The sequence below is a fragment of the Ursus arctos genome, unplaced genomic scaffold (assembly GCF_023065955.2).
Source record: "Ursus arctos isolate Adak ecotype North America unplaced genomic scaffold, UrsArc2.0 scaffold_31, whole genome shotgun sequence".
Lineage (NCBI taxonomy): Eukaryota > Metazoa > Chordata > Mammalia > Carnivora > Ursidae > Ursus > Ursus arctos.
In genome coordinates, this window is record NW_026622997.1 from 19,676,110 (window position 1) to 19,696,003 (window position 19,894).

General features: G+C 42.7%; 1 long non-coding RNA gene across 2 annotated transcripts in view; it reads left to right on the forward strand.

The window, feature by feature from the left end:
* The first annotated feature begins 525 nt into the window (after window positions 1-525).
* LOC125283566 (uncharacterized) overlaps window positions 526-19,894 on the forward strand; it is a 53,278-nt gene continuing 33,909 nt past the window's right edge. For both annotated transcript variants that reach the window (XR_008956601.1, XR_007191467.2), the window contains exon 1: window positions 526-1,413. This is a non-coding gene — a long non-coding RNA (uncharacterized LOC125283566). The remainder of the gene's footprint in view (window positions 1,414-19,894) is intronic.

Here is a 19,894-nt window from a genome sequence, read left to right on the forward strand (position 1 = left end):
ATTGGGCTCCATGCTCAGCACAGGGTCTGCTTTAAGATTTTCTCTCTCTCTCTCCCTCTCCTCTGCCCTTCCCCCCACTTGCTCTCTAAATACATAAATAAAAACAAATAAATAAAATCTTTAAAAATAATAATAATACTGTGTTTTATATTTGAAGCTGCTAAGAGAGTAGATCTTTAAAGTTCTCACCACACCAAAAAGTTGGCAAATATGTGAGGTGATGGGTGTTAACGAAACTTATTATAGCCATCATTTCCCAATGTATACATATATCAAATCATCGTGTTGTATGCCTTAAAGTAATGCAAAGTTATAGGTCCATTATATCTCAATAACCCTGGAAAAATGTAGAATTATATCCTGGAATTCCCTGTCCATTTTTTCAAACAACCTGCTAGTGTCAGCTCAAGGAGCAGCGTGGTTTGCCTGTAGAAGTCGATATAGGCTTGTTCTGGCGGAGAAGAGCCGTGGGTGGAGTGAAATGGGGGAGGAGTTTGGAAGAATTGGAGTCCCAGGAGGGTCAGACACACTACCTTCCTTTCATGAGCATTTGCTGGGCAACAGACCTCTTTTCTTCTCTTCTCTCTGTTTCTTTTCTGTCTCTCCTTCTTTATTTATTAGTCTGGGGACTCGCTGGGTCAAGCCTGCAAAGTAAGACAGAAACAGCCTCTTCGGCTGTGAGTGGTGAGGCTGCCGGAGGCTGCCTCCGGTCAGTCCGCGGTGGCTCTGGCTCGTGACCACTCTGCTCAGGCTTCCATTTATCACCGGCCCCTGTTTTCCACAGTCTGTCCCAGGAAACGACTCGGTTCCAACCTCAGCCCTGGTTTCTGAGCCAGTATTTTCCAAGAGCCCGAGCTTGTGTTGCCCTGTTGCTCAGCTCGCCTGACGTGGAGACCAAGTCCTCTTGTTCCGTTGTGAGCAGCCTGGAATCACCACCCAGAAGACGGAACTGAAACTCCCCCAAGGCGTCTATAAAGAGAAATCAGGCCCAAATCCTCACCCTGTCTCCAAGACAGGAAGGGCATGTTTGCTCTGTTCTAGGGGCCGTCTGAGGATGGGCGCTCAGGAAACCTGCCGCAAAATCCATTGCCAAAGAAGGAATTATTTCAACCAGGAGGTGAAACGATCGTGAGTTTTGTGACATCTCATGGTACACACGTCAGAAGACAAACATCAGCAGGGGCCAAATGTCGTAAACCCCAGCTCTGGGCCAGACGGCTGCGGGGCCCGGGGCAGGGCCGGTGCTGGCTGTGCGTGTCGGTCCCTGGACATCTTGGCCTTGGCTGTGCCATGTCCGTAGGCCACTTGCGTTCCCTTGCATGTGCATTCCCACTCTCTTCCGTCCTCTCCCATCATGTTCTCTGTGAGCTGAATGAAGAAAGGACTGTCTGTGGTTTGATGCTGCGCAAGACAGTGAGTATATCTGAATAATACAAAAAAGATTTTAAAAGGAGGAAGTTCAGGGGCGACTGGGTGGCTCAGGCCATTAAGCCTCTGCTTTTGGCTCAGGTCATGATCTCAGGGTCCTGGGATCAAGCCTGCATCAGGCTCCTTGCTCATCGGGGAGCCTGCTTCTCCCTCACCCTCTGCCCCTCCCCCCATTCATGCTCTGTCTCTCTCTTGCTCTCAAATAAATAAAGAAAATCTTTAAAAATAAATTAATAAAAGTAGGAAATCTTTCAGTCTTTTGGGGATACTGACTCAGGGCTGCCAGGCTTCTACAGAGGGCGGCTCTGGTGTTCGGAAGACCACAGCAAGATCCAATGGGTTTTTCCCTTTCACATTTTAGTATGGAATATTTCAAATTTGTCTCTACACTCTCATCTGGAAGTATTTCTTTTTTCTTTTTTCTTTCTTTTAAGATTTTATTTATTTGTCAGAGAGAGAGCGAGAGTGTGCATGCACAAGCGGGGGGAGCAGCAGGCAGAGGGAGAAGCGGGCTCCCCACGGAACAAGGAGCCCGAGATGGGACTCGATCTCAGGACCTTGGGATCATGACCCAAGCCGAAGGCAGACACTTAACCAACTGAGCCACCCAGGCGCCCCCTGGAAATATTTCATATGCATCTCTAAAAGATTAGGGTTCTTTTTAAAAAATACAACCAGTTATCACATCTAACCAATAGGAATTCCTTAATCTATTAAAATATTCAGTGTTTGGGCGCCTGGGTAGCACAGCCAGTTAGGTGTCTGACTCTTGATTTTGGCTCAGGTCATAATCTCAGGGTCGTGAGATGGCTCCCCACTCAGTTGGGGGTCTACTTGAGATTCTCTCTCTCCCTCTCCCTCTGCCCCTCCCCCCATGTACCTGCGCTCTCTCACAAATAAATAAATAAATCTTGGGGCTCCTGGGTGGCTCAGTTGGTTAAGCGTCTGCCCTTGGCTCAGGTCATATTGGGCTTTCTGCTCAGTGGGGAGCCTGTTTCTCCCTCTCCTTCTGCTGCTCCCCTGCTTGTGTGCTCTCCCACTCTCTCTGTCAAATAAATAAATAAATAAATGTTTAAAAAATTAAAATATAAATAAATAAGTCTTTTAAAAACAAAAAAGAAATATCCAGCCTGTGTTTGAATTTTATTGCCTTATAAATATTTTTCTTTGCATTATTTACTCATTTATTTTTACATTTGGCTTTAATCCGAATCTAAATAAGATCCATATGTTTTAACTGGTTGGCATGTCTCTTAAGTCTCTTTAACTTAGAAAGTTCTCTCTTTCTATCTCTCTGGCACGGGTGCAACATTTTTTTTTTTTTTTAAAGGAAACTGGTTTCTCCACTGTCTGGACAGACCGGAATTTTTCCACAGTTGAGATCATACTGTCTCTATCCCCTTGATTTTGTTCAAAATTGTACTCCACTGACCTAAGGGGAAGCCCCACTTCCGCCCCCTCTCCTGCCCCTTTTAAACATGGATGAGGTGAAGGAAAGATCCTGAACTGGCACTCGAGGACAGCAGACTATACTGGATTTGTTCTCCCTTTGAAAAGGCGACTGTCTCTGGTGTTGGGAGGTGTTTCACGTTTTTTCCCACAGACTCTGCCAGCCTAGCAGGTCACTCCCTCATTTTGCTGGAGGGTTGGAAGGATGGCAGTAAATTCCAGAACACAAGCAAAACTGCCTATTTGTTTTCCAGAGCGTTAAATACACACACTCAGACCTTGAGTTTTAAGCAATCTGCATTTGCCTACACAAAGTATACTTTTCTTTGCAATACCATTTGTTTATTTTAAATACTCTATTCTGACTCACTCACCGCCCCCCCCCGCCACCAATCCAACAGGGTGGGGGCAAGAGGAGAAGAAAAGTTGAAATATTTCGTACATTGCCACTTGAGTCCCTTTAGGTTACTTCTTTTTTTTTTTTAAGATTTTATTATTTATTTATTCGACAGAGATAGAGACAGCCAGCGAGAGAGGGAACACAAGCAGGGGGAGTGGGAGAGGAAGAAGCAGCCTCCTGGCGGAGGAGCCTGATGTGGGGCTCGATCCCAGAACGCTGGGATCACGCCCTGAGCCGAAGGCAGACGCTTAACCACTGTGCCACCCAGGCGCCCCTCCTTTAGGTTACTTGACAGAATCTCAACGCAAACAAATTGCAATGTTGACCCTAAAATGGCAAGACGATCTCCTTCAAACTCCACACCTCTCTTTTTTCTCAACCTTCCATATGCCCCCTCATTTTCCAAATGGGTTCATTAAAAAGCAGTGGACCAGCATCGTTGGGAAGGAAAGTCTGGGCTGTTCCCTGTGTGGGGTGGGGTTCAGACCCATGGTTCACACCCTTTAACCATGACCCACAGAACGCTGACCTTGAAAAACTAGGGCTGTTGTCCATACACCCTAGATTTCCCATTATGGATCTATTATCACTTCAGTTCTATGAAACTCGGGGGAGTTATTTATTTTATTTTTTTAAGATTTTATTTATTCATTCGACAGAGAGAGAGAGAGCCAGCGAGAGAGTGGAAGAGGAAGAAGCAGGCTCCCAGCAGAGGAGCCCGACGTGGGGCTCGATCCCAGAAAGCCAGGATCATGCCCTGAGCTGAAGGCAGACGCTTAACCGACTGGGCCAGCCAGGCACCCCTCGAGGGAGTTATTTCTCTCTCTCTCTCTCTTTAAGCAAGTTCTGGCCATGGGGAGCCTGAACTGACATTTGGAAGAGCACTTCTTAGAGCCTCTTGTTCTGCCCACATCAAAGCAAGCTTAACTAAGTTCTTTCCAAGGAACCCATTCTAGGGGCTTCTGTGCTGCCCCACAAGAGACTGCTCTTTCTCACCACCCTCCTCAATACACAGGATCTCTCTTCTCTTGTCACTGGGCTGCACTTGGGTTACAGAGTCTTGGTTAGTCAAGGAAAACAATAGTAGGTCAGGGAACCTGTTCCCGTTGCATTACTTCTAAAACAAAAAGCATCTCCTGAATTAGAACACAAGAGAAATGGAAAGAATTGGATTTCTGCCAGGATCTGGCTAGCTCACAGGAAGCTGGTTCTGGGAGGCATGGGACCTCTACCCCAGCCTGCCATTGTGCTGGGGATTCATGACCTTTGTGCTCAAGGCCTCCACTTCAGGCAAAGTGTACTAACTCAGTTAGGACAGTGGTGAATGGTGTTCGTGCTCTGGGATTTTAAAAACCCAGAATCAAGTTCTACCGCTGCCATTTATGATCTTTCCTACTTTGGGCAATGTTGCCTCTCAAAGCATCTGTGTTCTCACCTGTAGATAAGGAAATAGACATCTATACTTTGTATGGTTGTTTCTGGGATAAAAATGAGATAGCAGATCCAGCCTACATCAAAAATATTAGGTCTGAACTTTTTTCCCTTCCCCCACCCCCAAGGGGTAATAAAGAAAACTATTTGTGAGCCAATAAGATGAATTAGTCTGCCATAGCTTTCCCAAGTGTGGTGGAGTTGAAATGAAACAAATAATAGATTTGTTGAGGGGAGAGGCTGGGGAGCAGAACTACAGGATCGGCACTCCCTGGGGTTATAGGGATTATTAAAATAGGCGATGGCAAGAAGGGACTAGAAGCATAAGAACAGGGAGAAAGGCATAGAAAGTGAGGTGGGTAAACTTCAAAGGCCAATGTCCTCTGTGTTTGCCATTTTGCCCATGCTAACTCCGGTTTCACTCCTCATGTCTACCTTTCTGGAGACATTCACAACTAGACATGAATGAAAAAGAAAAATATGCTGCTTGAGTATTACTGGTGTCTTCATGACAGTGTAAGAGAGAGGTTTAAAAGCTTTCAGCTAGTTTTGCTAGGCAAATGAATCTTTTATATAGTGACAACATCGGAATCTTATAGGGTGAATTAGAGTATCTCTACCTGGTTTTTCTCTGGAGAAACAAGCTAGCTCTTCCACATGATCCAGCCAAACGTCTTTGAGAACGAGTCATTCCACCCTGAGAATGCGTAAAGTTGCGTCCCTCAGGCAACTACAGAAGGGAATTAACCTAAATTTATTGCCATGGAAATAGAAACATGTTGGAATCCGGTTTTACTGAAATGGCTGAAATATGCCATTTCGTTTGTGTAGTCTCATCAGAGCTGTAGATTGGTTTTATAAAACATACCTACTGAGCCGATAACATATTCTCTACTTTTCCTCATCAGCAAAAGAACATTAGAACAAAATTGTGTGTCTCCTAAGCTCTTGGTGATTCATGCAACAAATATGAAATTGGATGGTTGTAAGGTTCCCACTTTTTATTTTTTATTTTATTTCAAGTTTTTATTTAAATTCCAGTTAGTTAACATACAATGTAATATTAGTTTCAGGTGTACAATATAATGATTGCACACTTCCATACATCACCTGGTTCTCATCACAACACTCCTTAATCCCCATCACCTGTCTCACCCATCCCCCCACCTCCCCTCTGGTGACCATCAATTTGTTCTCTATAGTTAAGAGTCTGTTTCTTGGTTTGCCTCTGTCTCTCTCCCTCTCTCTCTTTCCCTTTGCTCATTTGTTTTGTTCCTACATATCAGTGAAATCATATGGTATTTGTCTTTCTCTAAATGGCTTATTTCACTTAGCATAATACTCTCTAGCTCCAGCCATATGATTACAAATAGCAATATTTTGTTCATTTTTATGGCTGAGTAATAGTCCTGTGTGTGTGTGTGTGTGTGTGTGTGTGTGTATGTGTGTGTGTATGCCACTTCTTCTTTTTCCATTTTTTCCATTCATTACTTGATGGACACTTGGGCTGTTTCCATAATCTGGCTATTGCAGATAATGCTGCTGTAAACATCGGCGTGCATGTATCCCTTTGAATTAGTAGTTTTGTATCCTTTGGGTAAATACCTAGTAGTACAATTGGTGGATCATAGGGTAGTTCTATTTTTAACTTTTTGAGGAACCGCCATACTGTTTCCACAGTGGCTGCACCAGTTTGCATTCCCACCAACTGTGCAAGAGGGGTCCCCTTTCTTCACAACCTTGCTAACACCTGTTGCTTCCTGTGTTGTTGATTTTAGCCATTCTGACAAGTGTGCAGTGATGTCTCATTGTGGTTTTGATTTCTATGTCCCTGATGATGAGTGATGTTGAGCATCTTTTCATGTGTCTGTGGGCCTTTGTATGTGTTCTTTGGAAAAATGTCTATTCATGTCTTCTGTCCACTTTTTAATTGGATTATTCATTTTGGGGGTGTTGAGTTTGATAAGTTCTTCATATATTTTGGATACCTTTATCAGATATGTCATTTGGAATTTTTTTTTTTTTAAGATTTTATTTTTTTATTTGACAGAGAGAGAGAGAGACAGCCAGCGAGAGAGGGAACACAAGCAGGGGGAGCGGGAGAGGAAGAAGCAGGCTCCCAGCAGAGCAGGGAGCCCAATACGGGGCTCAATCCCAGGACCCTGGGATCACGCCCTGAGCTGAAGGCAGATGCTTAACAACTGAGCCACCCAGGCGCCCCGTTGTCATTTGGATTTTTTAGCTGAGGACTCTCTTGTCCATAAATAACCTGTCTGAGGTCAAAAAGTTAGCAGGTAGCTTAACCAGGAGTTCAGCTGTATCCTGCCAGTTCCAAAGTCCATGCTCTTTTTTATTGCAACACTCTGCCTGGTGGTGACGACAAATGAACCGCATATGAAAAAGTGATTAGTAGGCACTCCCATTCCCTCTTCACAACTTGTAACGCGGCTTGTCATTTTAGTGACTGGTCCCCACCATAATTCAAGCGCCAGAGGTTCTAAGAGCTTCCCTGCAAGGGTACAGAGTTAGAGAGGGGCACGGCAGTTTCTGAGAGTATCACACGCACACACTCACACTTAAATACACAAACTAAATAGAACACACAGGATTCGGGACCAAAGGCTATACGGGAAAGTAAATGTATCTGGTAGTTCTATATTGAATGAGGAGGCAAGAATTATAGGAGTGAGTGACATCAAATAGGTCTAGACTAAAGGGGGGACAGGTTTGACAGGCCTTCCCTCCCCAAATACTAAGTAGACAGAGATAGAGAACTGAACTTACAGAGCCAGAAGGTTGTTTGGGAGGAAGGAAAAAAAATCTGGAAGAGTTATTATATCTATAGGCAGAAAACAGTAGCCTGGCCAGCAAATTCCAGCAGAGTGCTTTGCACATAGTAGGTACTCAACAAACCTTATTCAACTTGGCCATTCAATTAGCAGTCCTCGTTTACCTGTTGTTTTTTTAGAATAAAGCTGGCTGACGCAAACGTGTATAGCTGTGGTCCAGTTAAGGCAACAAATAAGAATATCAGGTGAAGCCTGTTCGTCAGCATAGGGTACTCCATGCCCTAAGTCCTGAGGTGAACTGGAGCGTTCATCAGAAGCCCTGACCAGGTCCATCCCAACAGATAGCTTAGGACACACTGAGAAGTGTTCTTCGGAGTTTGGTGCTCATACCACCCAAGTAAGAAATGAATGTGAAAAATAATCTGTAGATCTTCAAAATCTATCTAGGGCGTGTGTCTGGAAATTGATATTCCGGGACAGACCGACCTCCAGAAAGACAGCATCTAGTATTGTCTACTCTCCTTGGGACACCAGTGTTTGTGAACTACTGCTATCACCCATTTTCTTTTTCTTTTCTTTCTTTCTTTTTTTTTTTCAAAATTTATTTCTAAAGTCTAAGAGATGCTTTTCAAGCATGTTTTTCTCTTAAATTAAAAAAAAAAAGTATATATGGAATCTAATCCAAACGTTTGTTTCCTTTATTCATCGAACTGATGCCTGGTTAATGGCAGTTGATAACCACCTAACTTCCCACTAAAAACAGGAAATTATATTTTTCTTATCATAAACAAATTAGAACTTGAAGACATTTGAATTTGGTTTGAAATGTGGGTACCTTAAGTTTCAAGTTAGGAGTAAATTAAGCCGTCTCTAAGCCTTGCTTTCAATTTCATGCTTGGTTTTCGGAGCTCTTTGACATGCACAATGCACCTTTTACTGAGAATCAGGAAAGAAAATGTGATACTGAAACCACAAGGAAACAGTCAAATTTGCTTGAGTTCTGTCAATTAACTCCTTAAGACCCTACTGGCCAATATGAGGCCAAGCTGCTCATGCCTGTTGTAAAAACTGGTTGGAACTTTTACCACCACCTAGAGGTCATTGAGCTGAACTGCAAAAACAAGGGGAGAGATGTTTTATTAAAGTGGTTGTAAACTTCCGGTGTAAAATTTTTTCTTCCATTACACTATCCAGTTGACATAATATTACACCCTTGGGGGAAACAAATGATCCACAACCAAAAAAAGTAGGTAGTTTCCAACCTCCCAAACATAAAATAAGTCAAGGAATGGAGAAGACCAGCAGAAAAAGAGGTTATTCTGAGCATATTCCGGACTTGAGTAAAAGCTGTAGCTTCCTGTACCAGCACCGACATTTTGGAGATGCATGTTCAACACCCACTCCAAAGAGGCAGCCCTCAATACTGTCATCTTGCCTTGCAGTGGAGGATAGCTTAGGAGACAAACAGAAATGAGTATGTTGGGATTCAACCTTCTTAGGGTTGTTGATTCTTACCACAGCATTCTTTATGTCCTAGAACCTAGACTCCAGGGTCATTCTTGTTGTATTTAAGCAAGACCAGAAGGTGAGGCACAAGATGCAAATTTAATATGTTCCACAGGAGTTTATTTCCTTGAAAAAATAACCACTTCTTTAATGCTTAGGGAACAGATCAAAACCCTCCCATCTGAGACATTTGAGAGAAAGAAAAGGAAGGAAAAAAAAAAAAAAAGGAATAAGCTTTCTTCTGTGAGCTATTTTAAGAGAATTAGTCATCTCTGATTTAGCCTTTGCCTCTGACGCAGGGTTTCAGTCCATTTCGCATCTGCACAGCCACTAGTCTGAACTGAGATTGCTGGTGACTCTGAAGTCTCCTAAGGTTTACTCTGGATTCCAGTGGTCTGCCTCTCCGTGGAACACTGGCAAAAATTTGGTTCCTAGCCATAGGATACCAAGGCTCTTCCCATAGTCAGCTAGAACTTCTTCTTATTCTTCTTCTTTTTTTTAAGTTTATTTATTTATTTTAAGTAATCTCTACACCCAATGTGGGGGTGGAACTCATGACCTGAGATCAAGGGTTACACACTCTTCAAACTGAGCCAGCCAGGTGCCCTGAGATAAACTCTCTGTTGGAGGTTCTGGAATTGAATCCCTCCTGCATTTGGATTTTAGAACCTGTGGCCCATGGAGCAGACCATTTTTTAAGCTGTAGGAAATGTCACCGGTCCATAAATACTGAATAAATGACTATTGGGATCCTCTCTGGAGACCAGGGAAGCCTCCCCTGTCCTCTCTCTCTCTCTCTCTCTCTAGCCTGTAGATACTCCAGTTTGTCTGTATCTCCCTGGAAGGAGCTTGTACACAAAGCTATGCCAGCCTTTGCAGCTGCTGCCCAAGGGAGGGGCCCCTGAATTGCCTGGCTCTGATGACCAGTGAGGCTTGCATTCATGAGTCCTTCAGGACTAAAGCAAAAAAAAAAAAAAAAAAAGCAGTTATTAATGGGCACAAGAGGAACTCCCCTCCCCCATGGCTATAAACCTGGCCAAGTGCAGAGAGAAGAGGCAAAAATGCCCATCTCCCAGTTTCTCCCTGGAAGGGGCCCGACTACATTCTTCCCTAGCTGTTCTATGGGCTTGAATTCCAATAATTCTGCATGCAGATGATGACTGCCATGCTGTCCCTTTAGGACACTGAGGCATCTTGGTGCACCCTCAACTTTTGGGAAGTACCAAGAACAAAGAAGGCAGTTTGAACAATCACAATCACAAAGGTCTGAGAGACAACAAAGAGCTCAAACCAGGTTGATTGCCAGGGTTTGTCTCCTACACAAAACCAATCTGTCAGGACCAGAAGAGGTGACTATTTTATCTAATGCACAGAAACCAATGGAGAGTTAAAGAAAATGAAGAAACAGAGGAATACGTTCCAACAAAAGAGCATGATAGAACTCCAGAGCAGACCTTAATGAAACAGAGATGAGTGACAGAGAATTCAAAATAATGATCATAAAGGTGCTTACCAAGATCTAGAGAACGATGCATGGATAAAGTGCGATCTGAACGAAGAGATAGAAAATATTAAAATGTACCAAATCTTAAGCAAAATAAGTCAGTCAGAGAAAGACAAACACCATATGATCTCACTCATATGTGGAATTTAAGAAACAAAACAAATGAGGGAAAAAAGGGGAAAAAAAGAGAGAGAGAGAGAGAGAGAGAGACAAACCAAGAAACAGACTCTTAACTATAGAGAACAAAATCACGGTTACAAGGGGAGGTTGGTGGAAGGGGCGCCTGGGTGGCTCGGTCGTTAAACGTCTGCCTTCAGCTCAGGGCGTGATCCCGGCGTTATGGGATCGAGCCCCACGTCAGGCTCCTCTGCTGGGAGCCTGCTTCTTCCTCTCCCACTCCCCCTGCTTGTGTTCCCTCTCTTGCTGGCTGTCTCTCTCTGTGTCAAATAAATCAATAAAATCTTAAAAAAACAAAAACAAGGGGAGGTTGGTGGAGAGATGAGTGAAATAGGGGATGGGGATTAAAGAGTACACTTATCATGATGAAAAATAAAATAAAATAAAATAAAATAAAATAAAATGATTTTAAAAATGTACCAAACAGAAATCACAGAGATGATTTGTTGAAAAATTCAATAGAGAGTTTCAACATCAGACTAGTCAAGCTAAGAAAGGATCAGTGAACTTGAAGACAGGGCAGTGGAATTCATCTTCTCCAAGGAGGGGAAAAAGTGAAAACAGCCAAAGGGACTTAATGAGATAGCATCAACTGGATGAATATATACATTAATGGGGTCCCAAAGGAGAAGATAGAAAGAGACAAAGCTTATTCAAAGTTGTAATAGTTGACAACTTCCCTAACCTGGGGAGAGAAACAGATATCCAGATCCAGAAAGCCCAGAGGGGATTCATAAGATGTATCCTAGGGACCCATACTAAGACTTAAGATTAAATTGTCATAAGCTTGTTACCTATCTGGGCACCCCCATAAAACTGCAGATTTTTCAGCAGATACTTTCCAAGCCAGAAGGGAGTGGCAGGATATATTTAAAGGGCAGAAAGAGGGGCGCCTGGGTGGCGCAGTGGTTAAGTGTCTGCCTACGGCTCAGGGCGTGATCCCAGCATTCTGGGATCGAGCCCCACATCAGGCTTCTCTGCTAGAAGCCTGCCTCTTCCTCTCCCACTCCCCCTGCTTGTGTTCCCTCTCTTGCTGGCTGTCTCTCTCTGTCAAATAAACAAATAAAAAAAAAATCTTTTAAAAAAAATTGAGTTTTAAAAATAAATAAATAAATAAAAAATAAAGTGCAGAAAGAAAAAATTGCCAACCAAGAGTACTCTGTCCAGCAAAGCTGTTCTTTAAAATTGAAGGAGAGATAACGAGTTTTTCAGACAAACAAAATCTGAAGTTTGTCACCATTAGAGCAGCCTGACAAGAAATGTTCAAGGGAGTTCTTCAAGCTGAAACCAAAAGATGCTAATTTCAACAGGAAAATATATAAAAGTATAAATCTCATTGGTAAATTAAATATATACTGTATGTCAATTATATCTCAATAAAACTGGGGAGGAGTCAATACATAATTAAATTCAGATTATTGTTATGCTGCAATGGTGGTGGGTAAATCACTTACAACTCTAGTGCAAAGGTTAAAAGACAGAAGTATTAAAAAATAACTATAACTCCAATAATCTGTTAATGGATACACCACATAGAAAGATATAAACTGTGACATCAAAGCCATAAAATGGGGGAGGAAGTGTATAACTGCAGAGTTTTCGTATACATTTGAATTCAAGTTATCAGCTTAAAATGGACTACTATTAATATAAAATGTTTTATGAAAAAATAAAATAAACCAAATGGCCATCAGAGGATCACTACAGTGCCAGCTTGTGGTCCAGCCTCTTGCCCAGAACAGCCTACTGTGAGCAGAGCTGAGTGTGCCTATGCCCATAGGCTATGCAGAGAGTGAGAAAAGAGAGGGCACACATACCTCGTGGGGTCTTACAGGTGTGTGTGGTATAATGAAATGAATACTCCACATTTAATGTCATTTGAGGTCAGTGAGCAAAATTAACAAGTAGACTTTAAGAACCAGTTCTTTTCCTAGTTGTATGATTTCACAATAAACTGCCTACAGATGGTTTTCATTGTGTGTAACCAGAAAGTGTGGACTTTTGCCAGGTTTACCCCCTTTTTGTGTCTGGGACTGTAGTGGGTTATTGAATGGTCTTCCATGGTTAGAAGCTCTCCCCTTTTTTAGCAACACCAGGAGCAGAGTTGATTCTAGGGATCTTAGAGCATTTCGTGTTTCCACTCAAGAAAAGTGCCTTCCACCCAATGCACTTCTTTGAAATGCGAGGACAATGCAGTTCACTGAGACATTCTGCTAGTAATTAACTGCCTTGGGGCCCAGGGTACTCAGATGGGAGCTCACCATCCTTCTTTCATTTACAGGGAAACCGTTCAGACCTCCTGAGATGAAAGCAACAAGAGTTGCCTGTGGAAAGAATTAGTATTCTTTAGAAACAAGAGCTGAAAGAAACAGTAGATTTGAGATATCTCTTTCAAATTAATCCAATGGGAATGGCAAGGAAAATGCTGTGGGAGAGATGTGGACATATTATATGACCACAAGAAACCCTGTTTCAGGGATCTCCAGATAACGGGGTTGGGGGGAGGGGATATCACGTGGATGTCAGAGAGCGTCAGTTGAATCTCGATTGGATAAGAATGACATTGAGTTGGAATCGTGTGAGGATGAGGTTGCCTTGAATCACCCTTCATGGTTCTAAGCCTAGACTAGGACGAACGAGAAAAAGCAGAGTTGTGCAAAGAGAGATTCGCAGAGATGTCTCTTCAATCATGGAAAAGACAAGGCAAGCCATGATGAGTTGGACTGAGGGCGGGTTGTTTGACTCAAAGGAAATTTTGCAATCTATGAGGGAAGCCAGAAAGGACAAGGTAGGAGACAGTAGGGCCTGAAAGAATTCAGTGCTCTGGTGCCAATCTCAAGATGCATAGCCTAACTAGAAAAACCCCTTCCATTTTTCAGGGGCTACCGAGACTGTGTTTTTCATTAAGAAATGGAGACTTCAGTCTATTGAAGTTGTTCTGAACAGAAATGCCTGAGAAACTTGATTTTTTTTTTTTTTTTGGTAGATGTGAGGGTAGGAGGAAGAAGAAATAAAACCTTTCTGTAAGAGTACCTTGGACTTTATTACGCGAAGAGTTAGTATTTCTCTAGGGTTTCAAATGGAATGTTTGCTCCTCCATGATGATGGTGATTGGTGGTCAGGATTATTACAACTAATTATAACCACTGCTGAGATTGGTGGGCAAACACGAAGCATCAGACCCCTGGGCTCTGTGGGAGAGCCAGCTGGAAGGAATTTTGTGTTTTATTTTATACTGTTATAGTACTTCAAACCGCACCAGTCCCCAGACAACCCTGTAAAACACGCAGTCAGAAATGCTGTTTATTTTTGCAGAAACAAAGACATACATTGTTAAGTGAGAGATGCAGGGACATCCAGAGTGTCATATGTCTGGGGACATTGTCTCATGACTCTGGTCCTGTCACAGTCACAACTGAATATAGCTCTCCAACCTGCCCCTTCCTGGAGTTATGCGTTCATAAGGATTTCGTTTTCCTGTGGACTTTTAATGGTGCTTGTTTGCGCCTATGCTAACTTCACATTAGTGAAATGGCCTGGTCTTATATTTATAGGGGACAGTGATGTCACTGAGCAGGGGATCGTGCCTGGATAGACTACCCTCTGTGTCCACGTGTTCCTGTATCACTAAGAAGACTGGATTCCCTGACCAGTTTTCCATCTTTAGTATTTAACTATCCATTCTGAAAGCTCAGCCTCCCTTTTCAGGTCCCACCACAGAAACCATGAAGAGTTATAAATTCTTTAAGTTGAAAAACTGATTTAGAATGAAATGGTCTCAGTTTGAAGCCTGTCCTATCTTCCCCGTACCCCAGAGTCTAGATGTTTGGCCAGTAATAGTGACCCAAGGTTGTTCCTCTGTGAGAACTTTCTAACGAGTCCTGACCCCCTGGGGGAGTCCAAGAAAAGTACAGTCATTCTCTCCAGCTTCCCATTCTTTTACTGGTTTATAAAAATTAAAACTGAATTGAATTGAGGTGAAATAAATTGAATTGAAATAGTTAAAATAATGACTGAGTCACACTTAGGTAACATTTATTCACCCAACAAAATCCTGCCATCACGAAGCTCACAGTCAAATAAATGTCTTTCAGAAAAGATGCCTGAGGGTACAGTGGGGATGGAGAAAGCATTTGGAAATCCAAGGAATATAATGCCCAAACTTGCCAAATAAGAATGACAAGGTCTACTTCATCGTAACAATAAAGAAGGAACCATATTGGAACTAACAAAAAAACCCTGCATTTTAAATTCAGCAACTCGAAAATTTTATTTTATTTACCGAGGCTTATGTTTCTGTGCAACCGAAGGCTTTCAGAAAAGAGCTACATCAAAGGGGTCTTGGGGAAATGCTTGAAAATAATGAGGCTTTGAAAGCAAAGCATGTAGTGCAGGGTAAGCTGTTCATTTTGGTTTTGGGTGGAATCATTTCCAGACACGCAAACCATCTGAGTTCATAAAACAAAAGCTTGAGTTCCAGAAGTATGGACTTTGAGCAGATGTCATTACTCAGTCCAGAACATCAACTCGCTAGGAAACAAACAAGACTGTAGGCCCCACTTCCGGCTTTCTGAGGACAGGCCTTTGGTAGTCAGAGGTCTCGGGTAGGAAACTGGGCACTCTAGCCAAAAGTATAAAGTATGTGGTGACGTCTGCCCACAGAGGAATAAGCAGCTCTTCTGACCTCAACCTGCCAGCTTGATTCGGGGCCTTTGGCAACACGTGCTGAATGCTGGCACCGTCACAAACGCAAAGAAACAACTGCTCATTTGGTGCAGATGGCAGAAAGATCAGATGGGAGACCTACTTTGATACTCTGCTGACTTTCTCCAGCAGAATTTCTGCAGCAGTTGAGACAAAAATGCTTTCCTTCTGCTTGGCGGAAGCAATGTCAGTTTCTGTGAGTCTGACATAGTCGTAGATTTTGGAGGAGGGGGAAGAGTGGCCCTGCACTAATCATCTTAGACTGTCTGGAAACTCAAGGACAGAGAGAAGTTGAGCCCGAAAGGTCTAGGGCCTGCAGCTGCGTATGGTAATCACTCTGGCTCTTTAGATTAACTGTGAACTACAGTTACTGTACTGCGCTCTGGCTAATCTAAGAACATTCAGACCCAATAAATAAACCCAATAAATATTTGATGAATGAATGGTGGCCTTTATTTGGTAGAAACCGACCAATATTATAGGTGCTCAGTGGATGTTTAAGGGGGTCTTTTGAGCCATTCTCTTCTTTAAGCTCCATAGGCAACAATCCCGAGATGAACTTGTTGTCAAGCTTTGCTTGAAGGACCAGTGAAATGAGCCCCCCAAAAAGCACCAGTCTAGATCAGTCACACACTGAATGATAATCTCAGCACTCTTACCTGTTGGTCATAGTTTGGCAGCACACATATGGTTGGGCTCTTCTGAGAAACGGATAGCTTCATGACCAGACTCCTAGGGTCAAGAACCAGAAGGAAGCTGTGTTCCTTCTGCTCAGCCAAGCAGATCTGCCCTGCTTTCTCCTGAAACCATGTGCCCCTTCTCATCTCCATTGCGTTACTCTTACTATCCCACACTCTGGAAGTGCCCTCACCTAAAATTTCTGCCCATTGAAACCTGACTCATGCTTCACTGTCCCGCTTACTCAGAAACTACTTCCTTCATGGGTTCTTTCCAGCCTGAAGCGGCTCCTTCTTGGGAGCCTTTGTGGTGCCCTTGTATCTCAGACTACTTAGATTTTTCTCTGCACTGATGTGAGTAGACTTGCCTTATCCAACCTACTAGATCGTAAGCTCCTAGAGGAAAAAAAATGCAGGTGTACATGTGTGTAGCCTTGTGCATATATCTTATTAATATGCATTCATAATAATGTATATTATTATTGTAACTATTAGAATCTCCCTTGCCTGCTATAGTCTCAGGGACACACTGGATGTCAAGTTGTCAATGGATGTTAATTCGATAAACGAAGCACCAATGTCTGGCACGGGGAAAGACTCAGCCATAGAAGGGCCAGTCAACTTTCCTCTAAGGATGTGATTTCTTGGACCTACTCAAGTAATCAAGATACTACTAGTCTCTTGGGGGTGCCTGGGTGGCACAGTTATTTAAGCATCTGACTCTTCATTTCGACTCAGGTCATGATCTCGGGGTCATGAGATTGAGCCCCACGTTGGGCTCTATGCTCAATGTGGAGTCTGCTTAAGACTCTCTCTCCCTCTGTGTCCCTCCCCCAATGTTCTCTCACTCTCTGAAATAAATATAAAAATCTTAAAAAGAAAAAAAAAGATGCCACCAGTCTCTCTGCCCCCTGCCACCCAGAGATCTGATAAACTTGTCTAAACCCCAATTCTATGGCCTGAGGTAATCCAACACTCTCCTCATAATTTCTGCAAATTCTTGCACCTCATTTCGTCCTGCACTTCTCAGCCCCAATGCTCTCACCCCCAGGCCTGCTTCCTCTGGCTGCCTCAGTTTGCCAAGCTGCCTCTTCTCTTGTTTCAATGTGAAGCTCAAAAGCAGCAAGCACCCCTGATTCTTTTGTGGATTTTATTCACATCGCAGCACATGGGAGTTCTGACAAGTTTGGGCTCCTTACCACCCTGTCTCCCCCAACCCCATCACCATTCTGGAGTCATAAATCCATCCCTCCTCCCTTGCCTGATATGGGCAACTACCCACGCCAGGTCCTGTGAGTGTCTTACCTCAAAGGGCTTCTTAAAGTATTTCTTCCAGACCTATAAAGCGTTCTTGCAAAAAGAATTTCAGGGATATTTTTTCCATTAATTACCCAACAATATGTATTGGACCATGATATAAGGAACTGTGTGGGGTCTTCTGGTTTTCCATATGCCTAGAACCAGACTAATCTGTATTGCTTTTCTAGCTTTTTCCCTTCAGTCTTTGTTGTTTCCAATTCTTAGCTCCTAGCTCTTATTTCATTCATTCATTTATCTGAGATGCATTTATTGAGAACCTATGATGGACCAAGTATTTATATTACAAAAACAAATAAGACAGCATCCCTGTCTCTGGCAACCTGATTAAAACTGAACCTGACTTACTTATTTGCTCACCTGGGCCAAGGGAAAGAGTTCTAGGTGTCTCCTCTTACCTGAGGAGATAACTGCCCTTTACTACAATCTGAAACTTGGTGACCAAGTTCCAAATTCTGTGCTTTTAGGGGGCACTTGGGCAAGTCGAGACTTCAGTGTCTGGTTTAGTGGAAGAAATTGAGCTTAACACTAACTGAATATTAGACCTGAAGAAATAGCTGAAACCTAAAATAACTAGCCGAAAGGTAAAGAAAAGGCTAATTTATTCAATCCTTTCGGAAGAGATGAAAATACTCTGAAAATAGCCTTCCTTTCGTGACCTTTGAAGTATTCCTATTAAGACCAAATATTTCTCTTCCTTGAATATAAATGCTTTCCTTTAAATATCCTTGAAGTGTTTGGTCAATATCTAGAGCTAAAACACTATGTACCTTCAATAGTTATCAAAGAAGGAGCCAAATATTTTGAAATGCTTGTAATATTTTTTATTGAAGTATAGTTGACATACAATATTATATTAGTTTCAGGTATGTGACATAGTGATTGGATGTTTATATGCGTTACAAAATGGTCACCATGATAAGTCTCGTTACCATCTGTTACCACACGAAATTATTACAGTATTATTGACTCTATTCCTTATGCTATACTTTACATCCCTGTGACTGATTTATTTTATAACTGGAAATTAGTAGCTCTTTATCCCCTTCCGCTAGTGCCCATCCCTCCAACCCCTTCCCCTTCGGCAATGACCTGTAATATTTTTAAACCACCATATCAAGATCAAACTTTCTTTCTGACTTCCTGCATTGTAGAAAAAAGAAAACAGGCTTATGTTAAAAATAGAGTCCTGGCTCTGTGAGGGAACGAATACAAGGGAATTAATAGTTAAGTGTTTTCTTTGTGCCAAGTGCCAGTGGTAGGCACTTTTTGGGCAATCTCATTCAATCCTGAGGGAAAATCCCCTCAAAGTCACTCTTGCTGTATTGTTGTCTCTACTTCCAAGATAAGGAGATTGAGACCAAGAGTGAGTTAGATCCGAAGCTCATTCTCTTTACCGATGGCTCATTGTAAACGGGGGATTTATTTGTCTCCTTATCGAATTAACTTCTGAGATCGTGAACCCCCATCCCCCCCCTCAAATGCAGAATTCCAAAGATGCTTTGTCTGCAAATTATTAACCGGTAACTCATAATTTTACAAGTAGTTTCGTTTGTCTGAAGACTATAGTTAAGACACATTCATTTGTCGGAGGAAAATCTATTTCTCATAAATCCTTAGGTAGGTCCTAGTCAGAGAGGCGAAGAACTGTGGATGGGGTTGTTGACAACCTTGTATTATCTGACTCTTGCTACATTTTGTATTAAATAACATCGCTAACGTAATAGCTAATAGAATCTATCATTTCACAATCGAAGACATTCTAGAGGTTGTCTGCTTCAGCGTTTTTCAAGGGTTGGTCTGTATGCAGTCTGCATCAGCGTCACTTGGTAAGTGTTTTAAAAATACAGATTCTTGGGCCCTCTAACTAGGTCTTCTTTTATAAATGTCAAGGCAGGACGCTGGGAATCTGAATGTAAACATTTTAAAATTGATTCTCAGACATAGCCTGGTTTTGGAACCACTTATCCGAGTCAGAATCCCATCCAGCCCACCCCCCAACATGTAAGCAGACAGCCTCATGGCGGAGACATGCAGGACACAGAGTTTACAGCCTCACAGGAAACTTATTTGTTTGTCCTCAATGTGATAACGTTATTGGTTTCCTTTTATTTATTTATTTATTTATTTATTTATTTATTTATTTATTTGAAAGAGAGAGAGAGTGCATGCATGCAGATTGGAGGAGGAACAGAGGGGGAGGGAGAGGGAGAGAATCTCAAGCAGAACCCCCCGCCTCCCCCCCTTCCCCCCCACCTCCCCCCCCCCCCCCCCGCACTGAGAAGGAGACCCACACGGGGCTGATCTCCCAACCCTGAGATCATGACCTGAGCTGAAACTGAGAGTCTGACGCTTACCCAACTGAGCCGCCCAGGCGCCCCAACACTATTGGTTTCTTAATTTAACTTAAAATATGACACCTTAAAACTTCAATCATTAGTTCCCATTTCTGCCCTCAAAAGATAGAGGACATGAAATCCCTTAGAACGGGAGCATTCGAATATTCCAAGAC